Below are 7,283 nucleotides of genomic sequence, written 5' to 3' on the forward strand. Positions count from 1 at the left end.
ACGGCTACGAGGTTCGGGAGGCTATACCTGATAAGTTGTACTCCCTCGGTCCCAAAATGTAAGACCGTTTTTGACACTATGGTAGTGTCAAAAATGATTTATATTTTGGAAGGGAGGAGTACTATTCTTGGAAGGTTCAAACCAACCCCTTTTGGAGGTTCCAAACAGCTCTAGAGCAGAAATAAAATACCTTGGAGAGTCTGAACAAAAGATACTATGTGGCTTCGAACCAACTCTTGTGAACCTGTCCTGAAAGATCGGAGTAACACCATTCAGGGGACCCAAATAATAGTTATAATTTTTGGATAGTTCATTGTAGCCCCAACTCGAAGGCTCCAACCACTCACCATTTAGGGGTCTGAACTATACTTGGACTCTAGAATTTTGCTGTTAATCTCTTTTGATTTGCCCAAATGGATAGTGTCCGAACTAGCCTTATTCTCTAATATAGACAAATTCAAAGGTTCCAAACATATGTTACTCAGAGGAACCAAACATGAGGAAAATGTCTCTATAGCATCCCAGAATATCTGGACACCTCATTTGTAGAGTTCGAATAACACTCAACCTAACCATCTCTCTCTCTCTCTCTCTCTCTCTGTCACCTGATCTAAGGTGGACTAGTCGGAGGCTCCGCACACGAACAACTAAGAGAGGTTTGAGTGGAAGAGCGGAGGTTTTTATGAGAGTTTTGGAGGTTTGAGCTCGAGCACTTAGCAAAACTCTTCTCCTTAGGGCATTTCCAGCGCCGATCCGCAAATTTGCTCCGTATCCAGTCTGTGGACACGGATGCGGGAGCCGGCCATCCAACGTTGTCTGCATACATTTCAACCACTATATGAATTAAACGGAAGAAACTCATACAAACACGAGAGATTTCATATAAACCAGACGGAATTCATTACATTTCAAACATTTTTCATATAAACCAGACAAAATTCATTACATTTTTCATATAAAGTGGACTAATCCCTACTCTAAACCTAATCTAAATAATTGACAACGCCCGTTCCCTATGTACGGTCATGAGCCCCAAGAACTCTTCTTCTTCTTCAGTTCCTCCTCGGCGCTCTCCAGCTCCGCCTTCAGAGCCCCGCGAAGTGTTGTCCACCTCCACGTCACCACCAAGCGGCTAATGACCAACGATGTCCAAGCCACCAAGCTTTGCTTCAACGGGAGGGGAAGAGCGGTGGCCTTCTTGGGACCTGAGCGGTGGCCTTCCCCGTTGCCGGCGTTGCCCGCGGAGGTGCCGCCTTCATGGTCGTAGCGCCGAGCTGCAGCCGGGGCAGAGCTGGCAATGTTCTCATTGTTGTTGCTCTTGCCCCACACCACTTCCGCCGCCTAGTCGAACTCCCAGTAGGTGGACACCAATTCCGACTGATAGAGGCGGTACCGCCAGCGGTCGTGGAGGATCTTGCGAGCAGAGTGGTAGGAGTCGACTAGTGCCTCATGCCCCGCCACGTCCACGATCGGCAAGATGGTTGTGCCGGCGGCGAGTTGCTCCTCCGCGCGCCGGTGCTCCTCAAGAGGCCGAGGTTATAGGCTTGGTCGGCCTGTGACTGTCGGAACTTGGCATCCTGCTCCTCCTGCAGCATGTCCGTGTAGTACGCACGGGCCTCGCCGAGGGTGAGGCTGTCATGAACCGACGAGGAGGGTGGCGCCAGTTCGTCGACCTCCGTTTGCTGGCCGGACTGCCAGCCGGCAGTAATGCCGGCCATCTCCTTGTTCTGCTCTGAGGAGAGGGTGTCCCAGAGGGATTTGGAGTGCGAGGAGGTCATGGCTGGCGTGGTGCAGAGAGGAGAAAGGGATAGAAGGAGGATGACTGCGGCTATTACCGAGGCTAGAGTTTATATGGTGGGCAGATGACAATGGGCCACAACGGTGTTGTTAATGGTGGGCAGTAGACGGACGGATGGACGGATGGGTGGCGCTGTAGTAGGTTCCTAAGCAACCACACACGATTAATGGAGGGAGGCGGACGGACTGGTGCCGTTTGAATGCGGAGAGAAGTTGCATGCACCGAGAAGCGGGGCGAGCTGCGCTCTCGGCTGGCGTGTTGCTTCAATGCCGGCAGCAGTGAGAGGTCGCGTCCGCTCTAGTCGGGCATGAATACGGCACTGATGCTCTAGAGCGGCACTGACTATTTCGGGCAGGAAGCGCGTGTGGGCGAGGGAGAGGGTTTATGGTGGGCTAGGGCATACAGAAGCGGACGTGGTAGCGGTTTGGGCGCCCACAAAGAGCCCCTAGTTTATTTCCGGTTTGCAGGAAAAATGTGTCTGGACTGATACAGACCTGCATTGGATGACAACACGTCCGGACCGTGCGGTCTGGATGGTTGTGGTGATTTGATGGTTGGCGTTGGAGATGTCTTTACTAGGTCCTAGATACCTTTTCGATAGTATCGGAATACCTATAATTCATAGTGATCTTTGATTACAAAAGGTAGAAGATCCTTAATATAGCTAATCCATTCTCCATAGATTTCGTGGGTCAATAGCCATTTTCCAGCTAGCATCTTTTGTGACTAAAGCGAGTCAACACTTAGAGTAAAATGTTGGTATTTTAATCTTGTTCCCATGAATCATCAAAACCCAATATGGCAGCCTAGATGCACTTTCATGTACTTCATGAAGAGACTCAAAAGATGAACGTGCACACGGTCACGCTGATATTATATTCCCGGAGAAGTAGAAAACCATCCACAAACTATGAGTATTGTCATCCTTTTCATTTCATTACCCCAAAAAACTTTACTTGTTTCCTTAAACAACCACCGTTACCTACTAGCTGTCGTTACGACTAAACCAGAGCAAGGCTTCATGGCCCTAACATGGATGCTTATGTGTGCACTAAGAATGTTGCTTCACACATCTCGACTCCACATCTAAAATGCTCTGTGATGTGGACTTCTGGTTTGCTATTCACTACTCGCATTTTTGCCAATTAACGTCATGTTTCATGCACATGAATTAAGAAATATATGAACAAGAAAACTACAGGATTGCTTAGTACTCTATGGAAATTATGTTGTTCCGTGAAACATGAATCGTATCCCATGTGACATATCAGTATGTAATATGGCAGCATAAATATTTGACCCATCTACCTTGGACTTGAATTCTAAAATATTCGTGCTTAACCTAGGTGAGGTTTGTGGCCTACCCAAATTACTCATTGTCAGGCAGTTGAACCACCCAGAAACATGCATTCTCTAGCAGCAGGTGATGCACGACGTAAGCCGCGCCTCTAACCCAGTATCGTCTAAATTAGGGGTTAGTTACAATGAATTCAATACTGTTATGAGGCTATGCGTGATGAAGAGTCTAACCTTTCTCCAGAACAAGTGAATGACAAATAAAATATCTGAATAGCTTTGCAAACGACACATTACGACATGCATACGGCAATAGGAACCATGATTTCTGAAGGCTTGTACGAAAACTACTCATCTCAAATCGTGTAATTATGTTGGTATAGATTGATATAGTACTGCATCTTACAGTCATACCTTTAATTCGATGGAGCCAAGAAAATATTATTGGTAGCATGTCACAGAAATAGCTGCTGGCGAAGTTCTGAAACCTGCCATGTTTGCTCCTTCACCAAAGTTACGTTAGACAGGTGTGGGAGCTACATATCTAGTCAGTCAAACACCAAGACTTTGCTGTTTTTATATACGACCACATGGACCGTCGACACCAGAATCTGCACGTCTAAAAAGTGCCTACCGAGAATATAAAATATCAGTATATAATATGTATAGCAGTGCATAATTAAAAATGTACACTTCTTAAATTACACTGACTATTTGTCATGTACTCTAGCTAGTAGATTCTCTATGAAAGATTTTTCCTCTCGCGTTGACACTATACATATGTGGCTAGGGTTTGCAAAAAATATAATAAAATACGTATGTGGCTAGGAGTACCTATATAATATACCACACACATTGAGTAGGCCAAATTCGTCTGGTCTCTATTCCCTTCATCGTCGTAATGTACTACTCCCTTCATCCTAAAATAAGTGTAATACTGTGCTAAATGAAAGACACTTATTTTGGAGGAAGCACTATTAATAGCTAGGGCATGTTAATTCCAGATATGTGCAAGGTGTTTATATGTTAGTGTGCAAATTAAAAGAATATTGCCACATCATTGAGCACCTATACAAATTTCATATCTCCCGGTGCTGCTTTCATTGTAGTTGCTTATATGATATATTATATATTATCAAGTAGTGGTTAAATGCATAGCGCCAAATAAGTACCATTGCTATCATATTTGGATAAAAAAAGTCATGTTTTGATTTGCTAAGCACCTCTATGAACTTGCACCATACATGCTCTAATGAATCAACCCGATTTTATCGAATTAATTTCACATGTTTTATTTGAAATCAGACACGTTTCACCAAAAAGGTGTAAACACCCAGCTTTTATAGAACTTTTCTGGAAAAGAGAATAACTCATGTCATTTGTATCGACTGATGCACACACTCAGATATTAGTAATTATTCAATAATACAAAGCAAAGCCAAGTTTTGGTGCCCGCTTACAAATAAATATGTAGCCATCCAAATTGGATCTACCCGTGATGTTATCTCGAACAAAGGTCGATGTTCAGAATTTCATCCTCGAAGCATAACTTAGAGCCAACACAATTTTTTTTTTGCGAATAAGAGCCAACACCTTTAACAAGGGCACACTCATCCTAAAAAGTGTGCATGTAGTATGGGTTTGCACCCATACTACATGCACACTTTTTAGGATTTCGCTACAATTCCGATGTCGAATTTGTAAGCATGGAAAATCTGACATCTGAGATGGTAAATTATGTTGTCGCGAGCATTGCAATTTCACTCAAACAAACACGGCAAATCCTTGTCATGCCAAGTTTTACCAGAATTTGCCATGCTTGTTGAAGGAAATTTCCATACTCGCGACAACACAATTTGCCATCCCGAGCATCAGATTTTCCATGGTTAAAAATCTGACGTCCATATTTAATATTTTGGTACTTTTTATTGAATCCACCAATTTGGCTATATTATTGTGGAACTAGGAGGCATTTGTGTTGTCCTTCATCATCACAGGAAGCTACCAATCTTTATACGAGGTAAACAACCTTTCCAAGTTCTAGCCGTGTGCATGATACTTGTCAAACCTACATCATTGGAGAAGTTGGGGGATCACACAAACTTCGAGTGGGATGGAAGGTTTGGAGTTGAACAGACACCAATTCCGTTAATATGGGTGCAATTAATTTGTATCGATTATCATATCCTTGAAAGTTCTACTTGAATTCTTTTAAACCAGATTTATTCAGCCGGTCGTAATTTTCGTGTGTTGGGTCAGATCCCACTGCTCAAATTCCTTACCCTCGTCACATATTTGTGGTGATACACATGTATTATTTTTTAACATGCTGTTATCCGCATCGTGCTTGGCGAAGACATCGGTGAGATGTGCATGAACCTCCAGGAACAGAAACAGGTTAGACACTCTGATCATATCCATTTCTCTGGGTAATGTCAAACTTTGATTGAGCCGAGTCACGGAGAATGAGTCCTGATTTTTATATTACCACCTAACGTCAAAGGACGACCAGGATAATAATAAATTGTTCATTTCATATATAAATTATATTGGCATCTAGTGGACATCACCAACAACTAAAGCAGGGCCGGCAGCTTGAGGGTTATTATTTATCTGGTATGTGGTTGCATCGCGACGCACGCATTCTCCGTATATTGGATTAGTTACATAGTTTCTTATGCTACCAAAATCGAAAAGGGAATGTCACTACCACCTAGCTTGGTGAGCAAATTTTGAATTGATTATTTGTGCTATCTACAGGTCGTCTTATGAGGAATGTATTGTCTCGATCACATGCATTCAGCTGTGTGTCACGTTCAGATTTGACAGAGAGATGACCATCCTGTTCAAGTGTGCATATTGTGAGTAGCACTGCAGTAATTTAATAAGAAATCACAGCCCATGCCAATGGACACACCCAGACTTATTATTACCGATATATTGCAAAAAAAAACATTGGTGAGAAAAAAAAAGCTACTCCCTTCGTCTGGAAATACTTGTCATCAAAATGAATAAAAGGGGATGTATCTAGATGTATTTTAGTTCTAGATACACCCTTTTTTGTCCATTTTGATGACAAGTTTTTTCGGACTGAGGGAGTAGATGCCAGATAGGAGATTGTAATGTTGGAGGCATGCAGCAGTGAGATCACTGTTCACTACAGCCTAGCTAGCTCTCGATCGTGACAGGGATTTGGTGTAAATTACACGGTGCTCATTTTATTGCAGTACATGGTTTGTCCTTAGCTATAAGCTTTTGCATATGGATCGAGATGTACTAATATGTTACTATTTGTTAAGGTTCAGTGACACGCATGGACAAACAACCTATAAGACAAAGAATGTCCCGTACTTATAATTAAATACAGTGTGCCTAGCTGGGGTGGAGAAAAGGAATTTTAAGATGCTTGTGTTTGTTTTTTGTATCCATCCCAGTAACAGATGCATGCCAACCTGGTTGACAAGACAGAGAATGTCTTTGTGTACATATATACCACACACAGTATGATGGTATATACAGACAATAATAGTATTAGTATATGTAGTAACTGGTTGGACACATGTCTCAAAAGAAGATATAGTTGGATAACTTTTAACCAAATTTTAAGGACAAGCCCTAGATTTCAACAATTAATACTTAGACAGTACAAGAACCACTCTGCAATTGCAGGTTTATCCTCACCGCTGAACCCACAGTGTTTAGATAACTGAGCTAGAAGTTTAATATTTACCACATGTCTCTCCAAAAGAATGAAAAAAAAGGAAAGTGTCACTGGTACAGTTAACTTCTATACAAACGTTTTTACCCCCTTTTCGGACAATGTTTTAAACCGTCTTTTTGCCTATGTGCGCGATTTGGGGGGGGGGGGGGGGGGGGGAGGTTCATCACACACGACTCAGATAAATCATCGTCTGCGATGGGGCGAGCGGTTGCTGATGATTTCCTAAAGTAGTTGTATGCGAAGTCGTACACTATCCCACACGTTAGACCTTGATGTTACATTTCTGATCCAGCAGACATCCGAAACGATTACGCAGATATACTCATATGCAAAAGATGGATATCACAAACATTTAATCTATCGATTTGTTTGTGATAGGTACATTATCACACAGTCAGAAACTGTAAAATGTGTGTTGTGCCTCTACTATCGCAAACGTGTCGATTTCATAAGTGTGTGCGAGAGGTA

Source organism: Triticum urartu, chromosome 5A, assembly GCF_056163025.1.
Source record: "Triticum urartu cultivar PI428250 chromosome 5A, HENAU_Tu73, whole genome shotgun sequence".
In the NCBI taxonomy this organism is placed as follows: domain Eukaryota; kingdom Viridiplantae; phylum Streptophyta; class Magnoliopsida; order Poales; family Poaceae; genus Triticum; species Triticum urartu.